The sequence below is a fragment of the Pinus tabuliformis genome, chromosome 3_1 (assembly GCF_031772625.1).
Source record: "Pinus tabuliformis cultivar Carrire ecotype Pingquan chromosome 3_1, CPIR1, whole genome shotgun sequence".
In the NCBI taxonomy this organism is placed as follows: domain Eukaryota; kingdom Viridiplantae; phylum Streptophyta; class Pinopsida; order Pinales; family Pinaceae; genus Pinus; species Pinus tabuliformis.
This window is the reverse complement of record NC_142301.1, coordinates 684,582,049-684,607,478: the sequence shown is the minus strand read 5'-3', so window position 1 is coordinate 684,607,478 and position 25,430 is coordinate 684,582,049. Positions and strand designations below refer to the sequence as shown.

General features: G+C 33.8%; 1 pseudogene; it reads right to left on the bottom strand.

Annotated features, from left to right (window-relative positions):
• Nucleotides 1-23,222, bottom strand: part of LOC149188962 (uncharacterized) — an 83,042-nt pseudogene extending 59,820 nt beyond the window's left edge.
• Nucleotides 23,223-25,430: the final 2,208 nt, after the last annotated feature.

Sequence of the window (25,430 nt, the reverse complement as noted above, 5' to 3'; positions counted from 1 at the left end):
TGACATCCACAACTATTTAGGATGTTCATTCCTCAACTTGGGATTTTTATTGGATGGTGTTTTGTTTTGTGATCCAAACAAGTAGGGAAGGGAAAGGGGAAAATCCATATCAAGAAAATCAATTTTTGAGTTATATATAATTGTCTCTGAAGGAACAACCTATCCTTCTCTCAATAAGTAGGGACATATATTTTTCCTCCATAAAATAATAAATACTTAAGCACATTTGAACAAATAAATAAATAAAGGGTGAAATAAGAGAAAGGCTTTCTACGTGGAGATGTGAAGGAAGTAAATTCACTTGGGTATTGGACAGACTCACTGGTAGTGAAGCAATACTTGTGTTCCTGTAGTGATGTTTCCAAGGTACTAAATAAGCCTGTTGGAAACAGAGGAACACCAGATGAAAAATATGACTCTGATTATCTTAAACTCGCAACTACATGTTAACCTTCTCCTAGATCAAAACAATTATGACACGACAAGCTTTTTTAATGTGTTTAATCGAGTGAAGGCATAGAGGAGACTATATCTATAACTAGGTTAAATGGGGAATCAAAGGTGATCTTCAAGATGAATCAATGATTCTTGAAATACTAAGGCATTGAAATTAAAGGTAAGCCTAAATAGAGAATCTAGAGTTCTACCAATGTGTCACCAAGTGTCGACGCTGCGATCAACACCCTCCAAAATGTTTCCTACACTTGAATTTTGGAGCCTACTAAGAATCTTACTATCTGTCGTTATGTTTTCACTTCATGTTCAAATAATGATTTTTTAAGCCATCAAGTCTTATTCTTAGATTTTGAGTGTCAAATTTCACTTTCTTACACATGTTTAACCATTAGTGAATTCACAAGTGCAACTTTCTTCTGCAAGCTAAACATGCATTACAAAGTTCTTGAAAGTATGGCTTGCACAATATCTAAACTTAGAGCTTGCATAATTCCTAGTCATAGTGATTTTGTAGTCATTGTTGATAGTCATAGTGCAACCCATAAGAACAGTACAATGTGTATCCTATGTTGGTAGTCAATGTGTAACGTTATTTGACAGTCTCTCTCTCACTTTTAGGTGCAATTGTCCCATCATTCTAGTGAGTTTTCTAAACTCTATTTTTTACTTTATTTCACTTTAACAAGTGTCATTTTCATGTTATATTCACTCTGGCATGTGTCACTTTCACTTTATTTGGCTTTTGTAAGTGCCATTTCCACTTTTTCTTACTCTCGTAAGCATCACTTTTAACAATTTTGACTCCTGAATGTGTCTCACATTTGCACATCACTAGAGGCTTATCTAGTACACTTTTCTACATTAGATAGTCCTTTATATCATGATAATATGTGCCAGATACATTCCTACAAATTAATGAACTTTCTTGTCACAATCGACACTATTGTTGGAACTTGTATTGTAAGTATCGTAATGTGATGTTTCATCTGTCACGCTTAGAAATAAGTGTCTCTTTGCTATCATTTCTAGGTGTGGTCACCGATCATGAGTCCTTTGTATTCCATTATATTTTATTTATGGAATTCAAGTGTTTTATCATTCTTTAAATCTCATTTGGATGTCTCTTTCCTCTCATACTCCATTGATTCAACACTTTTCCATTTTGGAGCTCTTCTTGGTCCTCCTTCCCATTGCAAGTTATGAATGTATTAACCCTCTTTCCAAGTGATGATCACTCCCTATTCATGAGCCTCATTGATGCAATATTTCCCTCCCAGACTTTTGTAGTGAGTCTTTCTTAAAGAAATCTCCTATGGCTGCACATTGAGAACCTTCAAGGCATAGCCACCTAATCCTTGTTGATTTCACTAACTCACTTCATTGATTTTTTACCATTTCTAACTTGCATAACGTAGGGAACACTTCTAGTTGGTAGCTAGGACCTCCTTCACCCCCTTGTAAAAGTAAACTATGACATGCAAAGGGACTCCTTCTTTCATAGTGCAATGAGAATCCTCCTACGAAAGTGACTTGATCTTCTACTGCTTGTCTCAACCAACTACACATTATCATTTTCCAATGAGCCTCTCTAAGCACAAGTCACATTTCTAGTGGACATTCGGCCACTACATCCCTCAGCTGCACTAGCATATGAATTTTTCCCTCAAGCACTGCACATGTTGGATTTGTAGTACCTAGCCTTTCCTTCTTTGCTGACGAGAACCGCTCACTGCATCAAGCTTTGTTTTGTTTGCCTCCCTAACACATTTCATAGTTCTAGTGGACAATGGAGCCTTTCCTAGATCACTATTGAAAAAAAGTGTTTTATTCCTTAGGTTTGCCTCTTAGTTATAGTACATGTAATAGTTTTAGGGAGTAGACCATCAACCCTTATTCATTACTCTCCCTTACTACACAGTCACGGAGCCCTGCCTTGCCTCCCTAGTGCATGTCGTAGATCTAGTGCAGAGTGAGGCCTTGCGTCATTCACTATCTAGCCCAAATTCACTATCACTACCTTCCTCTCCCTTCATCCATGCACATTGTGCAATTTTAGTTAGCAAGCTCATCGCACATTCTCTTGCACTTCTCCACTATACTAGACTTTGAAGATCTCCTCTTTACAACACATGTCACAATTCTAGTGAGCAGTGGTACCTTTCGCAACCACTTCTGATCTCAACTACGCAATTCTCAACAAACCCTTCCTCCTATGTCCTTGCACAAGCCCATCATACAAAACTTTTTCCATGAGCAAAGTAGCAGTAGAATAGTTGATTTCTAGACTTATCTTTCCATGTCATGAGTGAGATTCATTGGAAAGTGTACCACCTCAACATGGCAAGATGATTCTCAAGGAATATTTCAAGGAGAAGAAGAAAATAGGAACTTGTAGAGAAGAAGTACAAGGAAGAACTATCATGAAGATATGAAAATATCTTGGACAATGACAAAATCAAGACATTTCATGATGACTCAGAAGCTCCTGATAGTCATTTTGGACCCTTTTGAGGGTGAATATTAATTACAAATCATATCTATAATAAATAATGAAAGACAAAACAACAAGAAGAGAATCTTGATATTAGCACATCATATTGTAGTTCCATGTCATCAATGTGAAGTGATGTCTTGTACAAGTGTCATAACAAGGTCATATGTGTCAATGGGTTTTTCCACATGATGTGGAATATAATTATATATTATCAAAAGGAAAATGAAAAAATGTAAATGTGTGGAAGTCTAAGAGTCAAATGTGGAATATGAAAAGTCACATGTGGACCAAAGGCTAATAAAAGTTCAAAGTCATTTAGGAGTCCAAGAGTCATGAGGGTAGCCCAAGATTCATAGGGGATATGAAAGGTCATTCCTCTTGTTATAAAATATACCTCATAACTCAAGGAAATGGTTTCTTGAAGGCTTAGACTTTGGAGAGTTAACAATGGCTTCTTCTGCTTGGCATAGAAGATCATTCCCTTGAGAAGAAAGAAGTCAGTTACTGCTCCACCACTAGAGTTAGTGTCTCATCATTGTAAATGTGTACTTGGATCGTTCACTTAATAATTAGAAGCTCATTGAGCCATCACACTCTCATTCATGTATCAGGGATATTCTAATACTATTCTTTAGATGTTTGTGGTAAATGTTTATGCTTTCATGTACTAAAGAAATTGAACTATTTCATTAACTTTGTTGCTTATCTTGTTGAATATGTTTTGTATTTGTTTTAATAATCATTGTGTCTATGTGAACTAATTATCTAGATACCTAACAAATCTTTTCTTTCTCTTGTGTGCCTCCCTTAGGATAGTACTATTACTTTCCTTCTAGAGTCTCACTAATGCACCTTCCACATTTCAAGGTTTGATGAATTCCATTTCCAAACCCTTCCTTCGAAAATTTTTGTTAGTATTCTTTTATGATATACTAATCTACAAGAAGTTTTGGAAGGATCATGTTCAGCATGTTGACAGGGTGCTCAAACTATTGGACGAGAAATAATTATATGAAAAATCATCCAAATGTTTCTTTGGAGTATAAGAGGTGGAATATTTGCATCATATTGCATATCATGTGGGTGTTAAGGTAGACCCTATTAAAATTAAATCCATTAAGGAATGGAAATTACCCACAACCATAAAGCATCTTCAAGGATTTCTCTGGTTGACATGGTATTATCACAAGTTTGTTAATAATTGTGGGAGAATAGTGGCACCTCAAACATCATTACTAAAGCAAGATGCATTTTCTTGGAATCCAGAAGAAACTAAGGCCTTTAAACATCTTAAAGAGGCAATGTGCCAGGTACCAATCTTAGCTACGTCACACTTCATAAAAGCCTTTATTGTGGAATGTGATGCCCTAGGAAATGGAATTGGTGTTGTTTTAATGTAAGACGGAAGACCCATTTCTTTTGAATGTCGTCTAATAAAAGGAAAGTATTTAGAAAAACCTATTTATGAGAAGGAAATGTCGGAAATACTACATGCACTAAAGAAATGGCGACCTTACCTAACGGGAAAAAACTTCAAGGTAAAAATAGATAATGATAGCTTTAAATACATTTTGGAATAAAAGTGAGTCACAAAGATGTTGGGTTATGACTTTGAAATCATCTACAGAAAAGGGAAGAAAAATGTTGTTGCATATGTACTCTCAAGAAAGGATGACGATGTTGAAGCATTGTTTTGTGCCATTTCTATTATCTAACCTCAGTGGATAATAAACGCAAGGGATGAATGGAAGAAGGATGAAGAGGTGTGGATACTCATTCAAAATTTGCAGCACAATCCCAGTAAATCTAATACGTTCAGTTGTAAAAATGATTCATTATGGTACAAAGATTGCTTATATATTTGTAAGAATTCCCAACTCAAACAAAAGATTCTTTTGGAATTGCACACCTCCCCTGCAGGTGGGCACTCAGGATTTTTAAAAACTTACCACAAGGTCAAGAAGGAATTTTTTTGGGATGATATTAAATATGATATTTACAAGTTTGTAGCAAAATGTTTGGTTTTCCAACAAAATAAAGTTGAGACAAATTAAGGCCCCAGGTCTATTACAACCTTTATCCATTCCTAGTTAGCATTGGGAGGATGTCTTAATGGGTTTTATTACATGTTTACCCAAGTTTTAAGGAAAGAGTATCATCATGGTGGTAGTTGATAGACTTACCAAGTATGCAGACTTTTGTGCATTATCTCATCCTTTTAAAATCAGTAATTTGCTACTACATTTATGGAAACAATTCAAAAGCTTCATGGAAACCCAAAGATTATTGTAAGTGATAGAGATCCCATTTTCACTATAAGCTTTTGGATGAAATTATTTTCTTGTCTTGGTACTAAATTAGCTCATAGCTCAACTTATCATCCACAATCTGATGGGAAAACTAAGATAGTGAACAAATGATTATAAGGATATCTTAGTTGCTTTGTATATGACAAACAAACACAATGGGTCAAGTGGTTATCTCTATCTGAATGGTGGTATAACACTTCCTTCCATATTGCAGCAAAAATGACCCCATTTATGGCACTTTATGGATATCATCTACTATCCATCACATCATCTTTAAGAGAAAATTCTAAGGTTCAAGTAGTGAAATATCACATCGAGCATCAACAAGAATTTCTCCAACTCTTAAAGGATAACCTCACTTTTTTGTAAAATTTAATGAAAAAACAGGGAACTCAACATAACAGTGAAAGAAGTTTTGAGGTAGGTGACTCGGTATTTTTATGGCTACAAGCATACAAACAAATATCCCTCAGACAAGCTAAGAAGGATAATAAATTATCACCCAAGTACTACGGTCCTTACAATGTGTTGCAAAAGATTGGTATTATGGAATACAAATTGGAGTTGCATACATCTTCTTGAGTACACCCAATTTTCCATGTTTCGTGCTTAAATAAGGTTATCAGTGAAAAGATTCTCGTTCAAATAATGTTGCCAGAATTTAACGAAGAAGGAATAATAATATTTGAGCCTGATGTAGTTATGGAAACAAAAACCCGATGGCTATAGAATTTATGAATTTCAGAGTATCTCATTAAGTGGAAGAACTTACCTATTGAAGATTCCACATGGGAGGAAGATAACTTTATACATAAGCATCCAGAACTACTCAAGCATTGAGGACAACACTTTTTTGAAGGAAAGGGGCATGTTAGGTCCCTATAATATTGGATTATCCCCCTTAGTGTTATTGTTAGTGTATCCCCCTTATTTTTATTATTGTGCCCATGTAGTCCACATATTGTTATTGTTGTGCCCCATAGAATCGCATTATCGTTATTATTGTGCCCTTACATTATTATTATTATGTAGGCTTTGATTATATTATGACTCCTTAGCCTCCTATATATACAAAGGAGGTATTGTCATTTGTATCATCCAAGAATTTTTCAATTGTGTAATGTAAAGGGGGTTTCCCCTTCAAAGAGGATAATTTTTAAGTCGTTGATATATCGTTTCTTCTATTTTGTCAGTTGGTTGCATAACAATGACACTCTTCCATTAGACTAGTTGTGCCTAGTGAATAGCATAGTCACATGTTAGCTAGTTTCCATGTGTTGTCATGTCAGGACACGTGTCCACATCTTCGTCTACTATGTATTACCATATGTGCCTTCCATGTGTCACCATCTGCACCTACCACATGTTAGCCATGCATGATGCCATATGTCCTACCATGTGGTGCCATATTAGCACCATTTGTCTAAACATCAACTACATATTGTTGCATGTCATCTTGAGGTGTTTCCATGTCACCGTATGCAATTGCCGCATGACTATTCATATAGTGCCATGTGGCACCTGCGGCTGCTTCCACGTGTCAAACATGTCCAATTTTTGTTGTTCTTTGAAAACTTCATAACATAATAATTTTAACATTCAGAGTTCGTTTAAGGCCATTTATGTTGTGCTGGAATCGTCTCGTTGAGCTCTTCGACGTGGCATTGTTTTAATAAAGTTTTGAACATTTATAATTTTGAGGTTTTTGGACATCCTTTTGGATCAATGTCACAAGAAAAGAAAGTACATTGACACTCGTCATCACTTCATTCACAAGCTTGTCAACAATGGGTAAATATCTCTTCAATTTTGTGGATGTAGAGATCACCTCACAAATATCTTCACCAATCCATTAGAAAGAAGAACTTTTGAGTTTCAAAGACATCTCTTCAATTTTGTGGATGTAGAGATCACCTCACAAATATCTTCACCAATCCATTAGAAAAAAGAACTTTTGAGTTTCAAAGACAACGCTTATGTATTGTCAGTAACAATTGAGACAAGGTGGAGTGTTAAAATATAATCTCTCGTGTTAATTGAGTGAGTCTACTAGGAGCATTAAAGTATAATCTCTGATGTTAATTGAGTAGCACTTAGTTATGAGTCCAAGATATTTTTAGAGAGATATTTCTAGAACTAGCTAGTCAATATTTTTAGAAATAATTAGTTTTGGATATTTTTTAGAGAGATATCTTTGGAAGTAGTTAACCCTAAATATTTTTAGAAACAATTACTTCTGGATATCTTAGAGAAATATTTTCGGAAGTAAATAATCCTAGGTATTTCCAGAACCAATTAGTTCTGGAAATGTCTAGGAGTGAAAAAGAAGGGAAAAGTCACCTTTGTATAGTTCGCTGACCGTTCGAGGTTGAATGAGTTTCAAACATGACAATAAAACTGAAGCTCTTTTTCTCAGAGGAAAATTCCTTTCGTGTGGGCAATAGTTGCAAAAGAGTTTGTGCGTGATTGCAAATAAGAAAATCTGTAGTGTAAATATGTTGTAAATTTGTTCAGTGTAAATATGTTGTAAATTTGTTCAGAAAATAATAGATACTTTTAATAGATTTTGGTAAAATTTAGTGAAAGTTTTGAAAATTTTAAATGTAATTATTAAGTTTTAATATTTTGAAAATCTGCAGTGTAAATATGTTGTAAATTTGTTTAGAAAATAATACACATTTTTAATAGATTTTAGTAAAATTTAGTGAAAGTTTTGAAAATTTTAAATATAATTATTAAGTTTTAAGATTTTGAATATTTTTAAATTTTTAATGGTGATGAATTTATTTCTACCCCTAAAAAAACATTATTCAAAAACTAGGGGCTCCAGAGTCACAGTGGTCCTTTTTCGTGTGAAAGCGCTTCTTTCCCTTCAATTACGCTTATACTATTTTCTAAATTCAATAGGTTTCTTCGGAATTTTCGCCATGGAAATTGGCAATCCCGGGATTCTTCCACACGAATTACTGCCGCATCCGCGCGTTTATCTATCGAAGATGTTATCTTAATGCATACCCAGTGTAATGGACTGCCAAACTGGATTAGGTTTCTTTCCTTCCTAAACATTATAATGATGGAGTACATAATTATTTTTATTATTATAATGATGGAGTATATAATTATTTTTATTACTATTAATAAGTTTTTTAATTATTAACTATTGGGGAGGTGTATATAGGTATTTTTGTATTTTCTAGTAATTAAAGTTTGATTTTTAATTAATTTTTTCTTTAATAAGATTTTTGTAAAATTATAAAAAAAAAATTGTTAACGAATATAAATTTGTATTTGTATTTTTTTAAATAAAATTGCAATGATATAAAGAATTAAAAATTGAATTTAAAAATTTAAATAAATTTAATGTTAAATTGTAATATCTTTTAATTTATAAATTTTTAATTCAACAAAATTATAATAATATAAAAAAAAAAAAATTAGAATTGGAAATTTAATCCATCATCCTACTATTACATCTCATATCTTCATATAAAAGCCAAAAATTATATAAAATATTTTAAATTAATTTAAACTATATATAAATTATGAAAAATGAAATTATGTATTTTACTAAAGCTAATTGAAAATGATATACTGTTTAAAAATATATAATATATATATATATATATATGATATATGATATTTTAAATTAATTTAAACCATATATAAATATAATAAATTATAAGTTTTATTAAAACTAATTGAAAGTTGTACACGTTTTATTTATATATATATATATAAATTAAATTAAATTAAATTAAATTAAATTAGTTGAAACTATATACAATTTTTTTTGAGAAATAAAATTATTTGTTTTACTTAAGCTAATTGAAAGCTATACACTATCTAAACAGATACTCAATGTTCTACGCAGTTCTCAATTGCAATTCACAGATGCTATGATTGGAAGTGTATTTCTCTGAGTTGTTATTAACTATGCAGTTATAACTTGGGCTGCTTCTGCCTCCAATTTTTAGCTACATGTTATCTTCCTTCCACGAAGTCTACAGATGGCAATTGGATCTCTTTCATGATTATGGATCTCTTTCATGCTATTTTAATCCAGAAGGATTGTAATATTTTTCTAAGATAGACAATTCTTTTTTCTTGACTAGTGGAATCGGCAACGGTGGTTGTATTGTACTCGCATTACATGGGGTTGAATCTCACCAGTTTGCACTATAATTTAGTCGTGTTACACGAGGTTGAATCCCATCGGCTACCACTATAACCTCTAGAAAGAACCTCGAGGTTGAATCCCATCGGCTACCACTATAACCTCTAGAAAGAACCGCCGAGCCCGCAAAAACGGCCCTTGGTTAAGACGAGACTCGAACTCGCCTCTAGGAAGAACAGCAGCACGGACCACTTAGCAGATCATCTGCTCGCCACGAGACAAAACCTCTGGGCCTCTATGGCCCAGTATAGACAATTTCACAAAAGTAAAGAATTTTTAATTATTGAGTTTAAAAGATGTGTAAGTTTGTTTCTTTGTTCATGTCTCTCTAAAATAAAATTAAAAAATATGTTTTAAATAGAAAAATAATGTCCACTATAATTAAAAAAAATGAATATGTCATGAACTTATCAGAAATTTAAAAAATGGTGTGTATGTTTAAACCTCATACATCTCTCCAGCCCTTTTAAAAAAATATTAAAAATTAAAAATTATGTTCTAAATAGAAAAATAATTTCAACTATAATTTTAAAAAAATGAATATGCTATAAAGTAATTCGAAGTAAGAGAAATGTGTGAATATGTTTAAATCTTATACTTTTCAAAAATATTACAACAATATATTAATAAACTATTTGAAGATCTATGTTAACTAATTTATGTATTTTTCAGTTTAAAAAAAAAATGCACCTAAAGAAATTTGATTCTGCTAGGCTCATATTAGATTCGTACTTAAGATAAATCTATATTGGTTTTATAAAATACAATAACTTTGAAGAAATATTTACCCACTTATAATTATATTTTAATTTTCAATCATATAATTTTGTAAAATATTTATTCAATTATATTTAAACCTATTTCATATCTCCCTATTAGGGCTGTTTAATATTTTTATATAAAAAAAAAAAAAAAATATATCAATTTTTTAATTCTATAAAATTCTTTTGGATGAGATTTTGATTTTAAATAAGTGTGAATAAAATTGTTGTTTTTTATTATATAAAATACATTTTTTATTATATATAATTAAATAAACTTAATATTGTAAAATTGTTTTGAAACTACACCATTTAAACTTATAATTTTAATAAAAATTAAAACAAACTAATAAAAAATATACCTAACTAACTTCAACGAACATGAAGACTGAGAATAGTTAGACTATTGCCAGACCGTTTGGTTAGAATTTATTTTGGCTGTTATGGAGATGCTTCCTGTACTGGTAATATGGTTAATGAACAATGTTTTTGTAAAGCTAATGAGGACTTCAAACAGGGATTTTTGTAAATAATAACGAGAGCCGAAAATCCAGGTTTGAGTCCACATTATTGTTATTTTGGTCTATTATCCAATGAATGCAGTATATGTGGAGATTAATTTTGGTTTTGTGTCTTTGATGTTTAGGAGGGTTCTCATCTTTTTTATTGTGTTTTTAAGTTTTTATTTTTTCAGTTCTCCTATTGATATAATGCTGAATGTACAAGCGATCTTCTTATGAAATCTATTAAAACATCTTGTATATATTGCTTTAATATAATATAATATTTTTCTTTTTCTGAAAAAAAATATCTATTATAAACTGAAAAAATAATTGGAAAATACTTTGTGATAGATATGGAAAATGAGAATATCTGGGCACACCTACCAAAATGAAAAAGAGATTTTCGAAAAGTCATAGAACATTAAGTTGGTTACGGAAGCCCATTTTCCATTCTGGTAGGCGTGTCTTCATATTTTTCTATTTCAACCAATCGACTGCAAAGGTATCTGATATTTTTTCAGAGGAAAACCAAAACCATTTAAACACTGAAACCCGGAATTTTCGGCGTACTATTATTATTATTTTTCAAAAAACCCTATTCGGATTTATTTTATTCATTTATGAATACACATACCATTATGATTAATGAATTTTATTAGTGTTATAATTACATTGAGTATATTTATTGTGGAAAGTTTTTATTTCAACTTAAAGTGATAGAGGATTTATTTAGCAAAATGGTCCATTTTAAAATAAGATGAGTAATTCATTTTTTTTCTCAAGTTAAAATTGTCTCATAATTTTTTTATACATGGTTAATCAAGTAAATGTATGTATTAGTAAGGCAATCTTCTTGTTACAATAGTTTTTTTCGTTATATTTGTGAAGCGCCATCTGCTATATCAACCACATTAATATTTTTAATGTGGTTGACAAGATTCGACAAGTTAAATAATTTTGGCATTTTATTTCAATTTGATGATTAATTTAGCGCAAGTCTATTTCTTATATTTTGGAGTTTATTTTAGCATCTTTTTGTCCAATTTGTTTGGAATTTTTTTTGGTATATATATTTAATGTGTTTGGAATTTGTAGAGTCATGGGTTTAGGTTGTAAACTCTTCACAACTGTGAGTATTTTTGCATGTTTTCAAAGTTATATATATATATATATATATATATATATTAAATAACAAAACATTATGATTTGACAAAAAAAAATTATTGGTAGCTAAAATATTCAAAACATATAATAGCTAAATAATGCTAATTTAATATATAAAAATGTTTTAATTAATAAGGCTAAATTTCAATAATTTTTAATTAATATTTTGTAAAATATATTTAAGAAACAAAAATAAATTATTTAAAATATGTGCTCTTTATGTAATAGATAAAATCTTTTTTCTTCCTAAATCCAATGAACCCCCTATTTTATTTATAAAAATTTAATAAGTTTAAATTATAATTTTAATTAGTTTTATGAAAAATTATTTAAGAAAATTAAAATAAAATATTTGCACTTCAACTAATAGATAAAATCATATTTTTTTCATGAATCTAGTGAAACAATTTTGGAGGAAATTGTGATTTCTTTGTTTTAAAAATGTTTTTTTGAATCCATAAATGGATTCGACACTTTGGATAATCCAAAACACTTGAACTTTATAAACCAACCTAGATAACCAACCTAGATCTGTCTTGATTCGTGATTTATCAAGTGCCTAGAGGGATGAATATATTTACCTATAAACCACTTTTTTTAGTGCAAAATTGAGGAAAGGTTTTCACCTCGAGAGATTTGATCTCTCTTGGAACTTGATAGATCTAGAGTTAAAGATGAATTTAGGCTGGTTCAATAATTAGCCATTATAGATCCACCTTAACCACAAATCTAACATGAGACGGGAGAGATACCAATTTCTACACATATATGGTCGAAATTCTCATATGGTATATGGTATAGCGATTTCTACACATCATAAATTCTCATCTAAATAAATATACTACTTGTGAAATAGTGTGCATGTTAGAAATAGAAGACACATAATATATCATCAAACTAAGCAACTCACACGTGAGGAGCTTCACCCCGAACACTGCCTCTAGCAGAAAGCCCTACACATTTCTCATTAAGCATAAAAAATATATAGTTTACAAGCAAATAGGAGAGTTAGAACAACCTCCTCAAATGTAGGAACTAAATCCTAATCTAAGGCTCACGCAAAATTAATGAACTGACTCTCTCCAAGAACACATTTCTCCATTAATTTCAACACTCCCCTTTAATGGAGAAAGGGTTGACTAGTACTCTTAACACATCCACATGGCTACAATGTATGTAAAGAAGAACAATAGGAATCGACTCAATTGACAAAGAACACAAATGGAACTTCAAATCTCACTACTCCAAACTGCACTCTTTCACACTCTTGAATCTATGGCTCTACAACGCCTCTACATTACAACTCAATATTCCTATTGATCTTTTTTTTCGAACTGACTTCCTACAAAAAAAATTCCACGCTCTTGCCGTCAGGGCACCTGAGACCCATGGATTCAAAGAATTCGAGCACATTATCACAGGGGATGATATACAATCTAACCCTGTACAATTGTAAACAAAAAAAACAAAACCGTTATACCACAAACGCCATGTTTCTTTGGTTCTCCTCCAATTCGGGATCAAGAAAAGGCTCCTTGAAAATGAAATCTCACTCTTCATAGGCTTTTGTAGATGGGGTTTGCCTCATCCCACAGATCGATCTTTTAACTGAAGTTCATATCGCTCCCCTCGAGTATTTATAGCCTCTCCAAATGTTATGCCCTATCCTAGTTCCATTCTCGGGACATGAACCCAGGTCTCTCGGATAAGAGTCAATTTATTAGTTATGTGTGAGCCTTAGATTATGATTTAGTTCCTACATTTGAGGAGGTTGTTCTAACTCTCCTATTTTCTTGTAAACTATATATTCTTTATGATTAATGAGAAATGTGTAGAGCGTTCTACGAGAGACAGTCTCCAGGCGAAGCTCCTCACCTGTGAGCTGCTCAGTTTGATGAATATATTATGTGTCTTCTATTTTGAGCTGGCCATTAGTGGTTTGATGGAAATAAGAGAATATATTTGTATTGTTTTAGTATTTTGTTTTTCCATCACTCTACCTGAACCGAAACCTATATCTATGGTAGCCCAGACTTCCTGCTCAGCGACAAGCTCATCATCAAAGGTATCCATGTACGCCTCTTCTCAGCAGGCCTTCTTCCACATTAAAACCGACAGATTGATCTCGGCCTCAAAACACCACAACGTTTTCCACTCTTTTTCCTTCAAACCAAAAAGTGTTCTACTTCAGATGTCAAATCCACGCTTCACTGTGTAGATCCAGACACCAATGATCTCGACCTTCAAGCTATGTAAGCATACCGACAGCTTCATATGATAACAATGTTTCGCTCAGACATCAGCGATCCAACTCACCTGCTCACGATCCACCAACTCATCACTAAACCTGTCTACCAAGATCCGCCAACTCAACACTGTAGTGATCTTCCGACAATCTTCCAGGATCCACAACTCAACTGAAACATCGCATGTTTCAGGTATCATATCCACGCAAAATATGCCTCTCTCGATGCCACACATTGAGAGTTGGGTTGTTCAACAAGCCCACATCACTGTGACAGACAAATATCTCTAGTTTGCCATATACCATTGCCTCCTTACAATTCTAATTGTCACTGCAATCACAACGCCTAACGATATATCCACCAACAAGCCTTCCTAATTTAAATGCAGGTCCTTTATGGAAAAGGGATCGATTCTCACATGCAGATATCCAATGGACAAACAAAAGACTAAAACAATACAAATATATTCTCTTATTTCCCTCAGCCCACTAGGGGCCAAGGCCAAGGCCCAGGCCCAAACAGGCTTTGATACCATGTTAGAAATAGAAGGCATAATATATTCATCAAACTGAGCATCTCACAGGGGAGGAGCTTCACCTGGAGAATGCCTCTGGAATAACCCTCTACACATTTCTCATTAAGCATCAAGAATATATAGTTTACAAGAAAATAGGAGAGTTATAACAACCTCCTAAAATGTAGGAACTAATTCGCAATCTAAGGCTCATGCATAACTAATGAACTAACTCTCTCCAAGAACACATTTCTCTATTAATTTCAATAGTTCACCTAACACCAATATTCATTTGAATTAATATACTACTTTGTGAAATAGTGTGCGCTTAACACTGCTTCTTGCTACCTCTCTTGACATTCAGACAACTATAATCCCTCTTTTACAACATCGTGCTATGATCTATTCAACATATTTACATGTCTCTACTCTCACACAACAATGTCCCTAAGTAGTCTATGATACCTTTTTATTTTGAAGTACATGAGTTTAATATAACCAATTGTTTGTTTATTTCTAGTAATTACACTGAAGGTGTTCCTTTAATGGAGTTGGTTGGGTAAACAATATTCATCCCATCCAATCCCTCAACTCTATTTTAATCCTCCTTCATCAAATAGCTTTTGACCATGTGGATGGTGTTGTCAGAGCATATCCGCCTCATATTCGAGTCTCTTGGTCTTCACTTGTGTTGATACTTTTCCATCTCACGGGTCGATGCTTTTGGGCATGTCTCTACATGAATGGCCTCACAGGCTTCATCCCCAACGAGATATCGAATCTCTTCAATATGAAAGTTCACCTGACGATGCTAGAGTTGTTGGATTGGAGCATGAATTGTCTCACAGGGTTCATCCCCAACTAGATATCAAATGTTTTTAATCTACAAGTTCGTTCACTATATAGGAATAAATTAATAGGCCCAATGCCACTAGGTGTTGTCAAACTAAAAAATATTTTCTATTTCTTGTTGTTTGAAAATTCCCTCAGCGAGACTCTTCCTCACAATCTTGTCCTCAACACCAGCTCCATGTCTTTCGAATTCTAGGACAATGAGATCCACGATTCGTTTCCTACTAATCTCTTCCATGGGGACATGCTTCAGAACCTGGGCCTAAATAGTAATCATTTCTTGGGCTCAATTCCAAACGCCTTGACAAACTTAACTTTCAAAAAAATGAACTAAGTGGGCATTTTCAAGCAGGTTTATGGGATATTCCAGGCATAGTCGCAATCGTCTTGCTATGTTGATTTGGAATCTGATTTTTTCATTCGTAGCTACTAATTCGTAGCTACTAGGGTCATACTCATGATGGGATTAATACTGTTACAAAGGTCCGGCAAAAGAATTTGATATGGACCTAGAAAACCAAATTAGAATACCATAACATTTTATCATCTCAGAGTTAATGAGGATGAGGTCATCTCAAAGCTAAATGGAAACAATTTGGTGGGAAGTGGGGCTTGTAGTAATTTTTACAAAATGACATTGTTTGGTGGCGAGGTTGTTGCAATGTTCACCACCAGAATATCATGGAATTGCTTTGTTGTCTTTCTAGAGAAGAAAAAAATATGTGCCACATGGTTGGTGAAAGTAAGTGCGCTACATGGGAAAAGAAAGTAGCTAATCGCTCTCAATAATCACTACAGACAAATTACTAATTATAAGGCATTTAACACATTAAATCATATCATTTCATTTAAAAATAGCATGAAGGACCTAAAGTTTCATTAAATCATGTAGCCACATCGCATATATGTCCTTTAAAAGCAGCATACTCACCGAGTTTCCAACTACGGGATGCCTATGGGCCCAAGAAACATATCGCATCCTTATAGATGCCACCACATCATTCTCTCAAGGATAATAAAAAAGGAAACTACATCTCATGTTTCCATTTGTTTTATTTTTTTCTTCACTTCCTTACACAATGTTGAATAATTTTAAACTCTTCTCAACCACTTAGATGACAAACAATCCTTTAGCCAACATTTTGCAGCCCCTGGTGCAACCTACTAGGTAGCCTTTAGATTTGAAATGAATGGTTAAAAATTTAGTGGTTTGTCTACCACTCATTCATAACATTCAATGATACATAGTAAGGAGAATATTGGCCAACCAATACCTCTATCTCTTCAAATTATGTCTGAACAACCAACCAAAATTGAAATATGTTTCCAAATAGGCATCTTCAATTATTGTCATTTTTACCAGTAAGAGAGGTGCTCCTCAATTACTTCATTTTAATGAAAATAATTGTCATCGTTTTCTGTCTCTAGGTTAATTTCTCGCGAAATAATCCAACTTGACTTTGGGGCATTTTGGTGATAGGGTGGACTCTTTCTCACATGGCCATCAAATGTTATAAATTGAAGAGTTTTCCATACCTTATACACATACATTCAGTAGTAGGGTTTGTTCATGATAAGATGATCTTCCCAAATCTTTTATTCCTTCGGTGTGTCTTTGCACCTTTAGGGGAAATTGCTAGTTTAGTTCTTTCATTATGGAATGTTGTAAATCATATATATAACATGATGATTTATAGATATGTCACTTATTTGTTTTGTTTTGTTAATAGTATAGATTTATTTTAATTGTGAATTTATCAAGTATTGGCAAGACTATTCTCTTACAATGTTTATTTTGAAATGTAAATTTGTTTTAAGGTTTTATATGTTTAATCCCTAGATGGAGCGGATTGAGAGAGGGTGGGGGGCAGGCTGACATTGTCACATTAGGTCACATGCCAAGGGATGTGCTAGCATGCCCCGATAATAGTTTAGGAGATAGAATGTAGTATGGAAGACATCCATCCCACAATCTTTTGATTAATATGCACATCATTTCATCCATTGGAAGTGTTAGCACATACAATATTCCTTTGAAATCAACTCTCCTAAGTTTGACATTTCAATCTGGGGTCCTAAAAAACATCGATTTTCCAATTGTAAACAGGTGTTTTCTTTTAATTTTATAATGTTCATCATTACGATCTAAATAAGAAGGGTTGCTAAATAAAGTGGCAGCGTTTCAAAAATGAGAGTTTTGATAGTGGTAGATGTGTTATTTTTGGAAGCATTTTCTCCTATAGCTAGACTATTTTGAAAAGATTGAACGAGTCAAAGATAAATATTGACACTGTATAAATTCTATGTGGGCTCATGATCACTACCAAATTTTTTTGTAACACTTATAGTTTCAAGTTGTTTTTTCTAACTCACAAATTCCAAATTTTCTACATTATGCCTTCAACCTCATGAGCCTCGCCTCTTCTATCCTGTTATTCATGCCTTCAACCTCATGAGCCTGGCCTCTTCTATCATGTTGTTCCTGTGGCACTAGTTTCTCTCGCCAAATTTCATTTATAAATATTTTTCATATAAAGTCATTATGTCAAAATTTTAATTTTATGCTTTATATAAAATAAAAAAATTTAATAAATGAAATCTCACACCTCCCACTTATCATACATTACCTCATACTACTACTCCACATAGTTTTCTACTTGTATCTTACCTAGCACATCCCACTCAACCTCCACCTCATCTTTCCACTCACCTCACCTACTCCCACCTACCCATTCCACGTTCACTCCATTTAAATAAAACTCTAATAATATTTATCTTTTCACTTATCATATAAGGCGGGAAATATTTGCACATAGTCGCATACACACAGTGCCAAAAAGAAAAATGAAAGGTGTCGAGCATTCAAGTCAGAACCAAGGAGGAGGAGGCGACGAGACATTTTCCAGAACGTGTTGAAAGCCATTCACAAATATCAATTATTGCTAGGGAAAAACAGGGTACCGATTTCGTATGACTACTATGGATGGTTCTGCTCATTTCGCAACTATTTCAAATCAACGGGCAGGGGAAAATAAATTTGGGTTCATTAAATTCAAGCATCCTGGATTTTGTTGAATTGTTGCAAAAATGGATGAACGAGAGAGATGTGCGTCTTTCACATATGGAAGTTGTTATTAATGGAAACATTTTTGCCGTCGTTGGATAACACATGGCAAGCACAAATGGATCTTGAAAACCAAGAACTCCTCACTTATTGTGCATATAATTTATTATCTCTAACCATGCACATGAAGTAAATAGTGACTATGCTGTGCGTTTGAAGCTTCATGAACTATATTGGATGACCCAGAGAATGAGTTCTATCAGGGATTACTAAAGCTACTACATACATTACTTCGAAAAAGAAGATCAGATCGAAATTCCAGATTTCAAGAGATTGATCATTGGTGACAGGGAACTTGTCAAAATATGGCGACGGCGTTGAAGCTACAGATCCAGAATTGATTAACCTTAATTGAATGCATTCATTTCAAAGTCATATATAGATTTGCTAATAATTCGGGTTCTATTATGTCAAGTCAGGTCAGTGGCGTTCAGGTGCATCCATCTGAAATCCAACTCAGGAGCATCATGGAAGGGAAAAATTAAAGTTGTCGACATACTTGTGGAAATTGGTCGTTTCCTAAAAATTCATATAAACATTCATCATAGCTATCTTTAGTACACGTCTGCTCAAAACCCTAATAGGGCAAATTTGAGTTCATTACCAAAGTGTAGGGAGATACCTTTGAAATTGACAGGTTAGCAAGCGGAATATTACAATGAAACTGCTCTCCCCTCCCTTTGCTTCATGCATGTTTAATTCCATCACGATAAGATAAATTTGACTGGATAACAACTATCCTTCGATTAACTCCACCGAAACACATGTTTACCCCTTAATGTGACACATTTAAAAGTGGTTGTGCAAACGGAAATTGGTATTTGGATATAAAGTTCCTTAAAAATATGGATGACATCATTATTATGTGTATTAAAAATAATAATTTTTATAAATTATATTTAAAATATTTATGGTAAATTTATAATTTGAGTGATTTATTATTATTATTATTATTATATGATTTGATTGGTTGGTAAGTAAAATATTTTGTTAAAGCAAGAGGTAAGTATTTTTGAGAATTTGGGATATTTTAGGATGTTTAAGGTTATATCATCACATTAAATAATGCAACTCAAATATTTAAAGATGAATAAATACTTCTAAAGATACCTAACATTTGCATTATTTTAATATTTCCAATGGAGAACATGTTTAATCTTTTTTATTTGTTTCTAATGAATATATTTTTTTATTAATATAATTGCTTCTAAAATATTAGGGATTTTTAGATGAGTGATTTTTTAATAATAATAATATATAAAAATTAAAAAATTATAATTAGTTTTTTTTAATTTTCATAAGGTCACCTACCTTTTTAGTATCTTTTATTTTTTCATAATTATTTTTTATAGCAATTATTTGGATAGTATAAAATATATAGTTAAAAAATTATGTGTTAAAATGTAATATTTTGTGATATGATACATGAAAACATAGTTATAAATGTTATGTTCTATCCATGGTCATAATTGAAATCTCAAAATTATTAACATAAAAAAATATTTAATAAGAATTTTCAAATTATTCAAATATAAAAAATTGAATAATAATTTTTAAAAAAATCTAATAAGAGATGAGGTTGGAGTGGTATTGCAAGTGGTTGGATTTGAGTATTTAAGAGAGTTAAGGGTTTCTTTTAAAAGGTGTAAGGATGTGATCATCAAAATACACTAATACATGTCATAGGAGTTCCTTTCAACTAACTCTATCTCCCCCTCTATTGGGAGGGATTGAGTGTTGTAAGTGGTTGGACTTTTTATTGGTAGTCTTGTATTCCATGGTCGCAATTGATAATTTTCATGTCTCGACAAGATAAATGTTGACAATGTTAATTTGAGTGATGTAGGTGTTAATGTTGGTGGTGACCTTGTCATCTTTGTAGTGGGTTTGCTTCAATCACGGTTGTAACACCCCTTTTCAAAATGCCAAGTTTTATAATTTGAAATTAAGATTTATATTCATGGAAATGGTCTACATGGCTATCTTGAAATTTTTTATGCAATGTAATACTCATTTTAATATATTTCTAAAAGTTGAAGAAGAGAGTGGTCAACAAAGATTCTAATTCCTGAGAGGAAGTTGTGAGGGGGAATTGTGAAGTTTTCTATATTACCTTGAATTGAATGTTCAAATTTTAGATTTGGTAGTTGAACTACTCGACTGCTAGTAGTTATGAGAAATAATGAGAGTGTTACTAAACTACTCTAGATGTATGGTTAATTTACCATCTCAAGACTTTTGATTATCCACACAGTCCAATATGGACCCTGAATTCTCATATAGGGCAATCAAGTTGCGGGGAGAAAGTGAACAACAATGTCTAGAGAGTGTGAGGTGGTCATGAACAAAGAGACAGAAAAACCTATTCAAATTGTAGATAAAATTGGTGAAAGGAAAACATACATGCATGTGGGTACTAAGAGTATGACTCGAAATAGAAGCCTAGAATAAATCCTTTTGATTCACATAATCCTGTGTGAAGTTGTGAATTTACCTGAATGCATAAAGAGGATAGTGTATAAGTCTTCAACCTTAGTTAGATATTCCAAAGAATTTTTAGATAATTTTTCTACATTAGGCATGAAAGGAACTGAAAAAGATGAAGTAACAAGGGAATTCTAGATCGAAGAATCACTCCCTTTGTGCTATGTGTGCCCATTATGGAAACATTATGAATGGTAACAAGCCCTAGCTTAGTGATTGAAAGGAAACATATTGACTTCTATGTGTGAAGGAGAGTGGCCTTCATCTTTTCTACCTTGTTTTAAACCACGTTAATTCTTAAGCGAGTGCTCCTCTTAATCCATCAGATCTAGCTCAGGGGTATCTAGTTTCAAGAAAACTATAGTGCAACGGAGCATATGATTGGGTAGAGAGTGGGTCTCCCTTCTTCATTGTTAAGTCCCTATAATACTATTGTAGCCCCCTTATTGTTATTGTTAGTGTAGCCCCATTATTGCTATTAATGTCCTCATGTAGCCCCCATATTGTTAATGTTGTGCACCATAGAAGCCCACTATTGTTATTGTTGTGCCCTTACATTATTATTGTTAAGTAAGATTTGATTATATTGTGAGCCCTTAGACTCTTATATATGAAAAAGAGGTCTTGTCATTTGTATCATCCAAAAATTATTCATTTATGTAATGTAAAGGAGGTTTCCCCTTGTTATGCTCCTATACCAATAGGTGTCATATTTCATGATTGACTGGTAAAATGCCAAATATGTTCATACTTTCCATGTTGCAAAGGTTCCATATTTTGAAAAAATCAAAAAAATAAAAAATGAAAAGAGGGTATGCCCTAAAAGAAAGATCAAAGGGCAAAAAGAATGAATTGGTCAAAAAGAAAGGAAATGAACCCCAAAGAAAAGACCAGGAAAGTGTGCTAGTCCAAAATGCCACTACTTTTCTATTTTTGCAAAGAGTTTCATCATGTGTAGTTAGTTGACTGTTGTCACAATTGATGGATGGCTAAATAGCTTAATCTTGGCCAGTCCATGTTTAAATTTCTGTAGAGAATAAAGCTGTCCAAACAGTTCAAGCTTGGAAGATAAGTAGTTAGGTAGAGAAGCAAAGGTGCTCAACAGTTAAATCTGAGCCCTTGGAAGAAATAAGGACAGACTTAGATAGGATGGCAGTTAAAAGAAAAGAAGAGAGTAAGGGTTTGCTAGTTTAAATGCACCCAAGGAAAAAGGAAGAAAAAATGTTAGGTGTAATAGGTTGGGTAGGCAGTTTTGATGTTGCAGAAGCAGGTTTATGAGCAATTTTGTCTTTCAAAGACAATTCATCTCTCATGGATATTATAAACACAATGGAAATGGTTTGGCTACAAAACAGATGAAGCATGACGAACTTCCCTCCTCATTTTTCCAAAAAACACTTGCTAACCTCCCCAAAAGGATGTTGGGATCTATTTAATACTCCTAGATCACTTCATTTCATGAAAAAGACTAAGTGAAACTCTGTTTTACTTAGGATAAAACAAGCCACATTTCTTGTGTAAAAATACTTTTCTCCTCTTAGCCTAAGTATCTTACATTACACTTAGCGCTTATTCCTACCTCATATTCATATTAACACATAAACCTTATTATATAAAACCCTTAAATTTTCCCCATGCCCATATTATATAACTATATAAAAACCCCAAAAATATTTTAAATTTCCTGACCCCCGGCAAATTATAGCCATATATTAATGGTTTATGCGAGTTAATGGTTCATCCGGGGCCATTAACAACCCTCCGCATATAGAGCATTGGGATTTATTTAACCTTTGGTTAAATAAATAACCAAACTCGCAAACCTTACCAACGAATAAACCTCGCAAAACATTAAAGACAATGATTTAATACGTGGGCCCTCACGTCATAGCCCTCTGCCATGTCCATTAAGCGCTAACCGTCAGATCATGGCCCGTAGATCGGACGGCCCAAATCCATATCGCAAGCCCTCCGCTGCTTCTCCTTTAGTGCCTGGGGGATGGTGGTTTTGCTGCCTTACCTTGGGACAGGTGGTAGCCTCCCATAGTGCTCGTTGCCCTCCCATCCGATACCACCTTTGCCCAAAAACGGTGCGGGGCCCAAACCGCTTACCGTCCCCACTGCCTCCCTGCTGACGTCATCGGCACGTCATTTCCGCGTCATCTGCTCACGTCACAACCACGTCACTCCTTCGTACCTCGCATCGCGACAAAACATCGCGTCCTGCTGACGTCATCCGCAAAAAGCGCCAAAAGCCCGCCAAAGCCAATATTTGTTAAAAAAGCCATAAAAGACGTATTTTCACTCATTTTAAGTTGTTTTTCTCTGTGAGACTGTGCATACAAATTATGACGAAGCTGCTACCAGAGCTCCAGTCTGCCATCCTACCAGCATAATCACACATTCCACTCTGTAATTTGTCGTCCAAATCTGCAAATTACTCTCAGGCGCGTCCAAAAACACAGGTATTTACCCATTTCACTTCCCAAACCGTGTTTTTTAGCTTTCCTCTGCAAAAATTTTCAAAGCAGCCAAATTTGAGTTAAATTCACCATACTGCCTTCAACAAGTGCACCAGAACCACTGTTTTTGCCCATTTTTACCAAAAAATCCCACAAACTTCATTTTCCTCTGTAAATTTCACCCAGTGAGTTAAATTTTAATCGACTTTGGTTTGCAATTCCTGGAGAAAAGCCCAAGAACTGTTTTTTTGTGTATTTTTGCTACAAAAAACCCAAATTCCAATTGAAAAATTATAGATAATTGAGTAATAGAAGCTCCAGTGGCCCTGAATATTGCTCCCCTTAATGCTCCTCATAAGGACCTGGACTGGTTGCCCTTGGTTGATAGGGATTTTCAAATACAGGACTTAACTGGTGACAAATACCACCTTCAGGCATTCTGTGAAATTAGGAACAGTCACCTAAGTAAGACTGATCTCTATGGGATATGGGAATCCAATCTGCCCAGATACTATCTCCCTCAGTAAATTTATTCCCATATATAATCCGCCTGTGCTGTGCAAATTATGAACCTATCAAAAGAGCAGTTATGACTCCATCTGGAACTGTCCTCTTTCATATAACTCCTGAGTCCATAAATGAAATGCTACACTTCAAACCTACTCAGCCTCTGGCTCATCTTTCTATGGGATTCTTACTTGAGCAGGGCTCTAAACTGCCCAATGCAGAGATAACCCATGTTGGTCAAATGTTTATGAGACCAGATTGCCAGTCCAAATACTCACCTCCCTTTCACCATGCTTGGTTCACTGAAGCTGGAAGATTCATTATTGATATGATATCCTATGTCATGGGATTTAAGGCAAGTGAATATGTTGATGAGACCATCTTAGATTTGTTATCCATGTTTATTCCAGGACATCCTCCTCCTGTCAAGTATGACTTTTGCTACTTTCATTTCCAACAAGATCCATGACCAGCTCTTGAATCTAGATAGAGAAGGAGTCTTTAAGTACACATCTTATATATATCATCTGTTCTTGTACTATCAAACAGACAGTTTTCAGTTTCCCATCAAAAAATTGGATTCTAAAGGAGAAAGTAGGTCTGTGATATTTTGGGCCTCAGTCTTCCATCAAGTCTATAAATCTCCATACACTTACTATGAGTTCATTTATTTGTTTATGTGTCCAGTCTCCTCTCTACTGATGAGAACTCCTCCTCCCAGACTCTCTGGTGACATGCAGCAAATTTTACAGCTCTCCAAAAGCTACAAAATGGGTCACTGGTACTTCTACCAGAATTGCACTGAGATCAAGATATATGGCTGTGAGCTGTGCCCTTACAAACTGCCAAAATATGTTCCTATGAGACTGTTTGCTCTTGAATATTTCAGGCAATTTATCAACTCAGATTTGACTCACTTTTATGGTGCCAAGAAAAAAGCTCAGCTGAAATTAAGAAACTAGTTAGGCCCCTTCATCATTAGCAAAAAAGAAGCATGGCAAGATGCTAACAAGATATTGGGTGAACAACTCAAATTAGAAAGGAGCTTTTGGTGGGTACCCTATGACCCAACTTGATTCATCTGTGAAAGAAAGGTAAAAAATAGGCTATCAGCCTATAATCATTGTAGGATCCCTGAAATAGAGCAGTTTGCTAATCAAGATGAATGGGTAGAGGGCACATTGATAGAAGAACTCATTGAGGAAGAAAAGATGGAACAAGCAATGAAAAAGCTTGAAAAGACTCTTGACCTGGACTCTTTTGGACAGGTGTCTTTCAAACTGCCTCAGCAAACTGGAGTAGGCACATCATTTGCTGGAACTTCTCAATAGCCTACACAAGAGAGCACTACACGAGTTGCAGGGTCATCAAAGGGCAAAT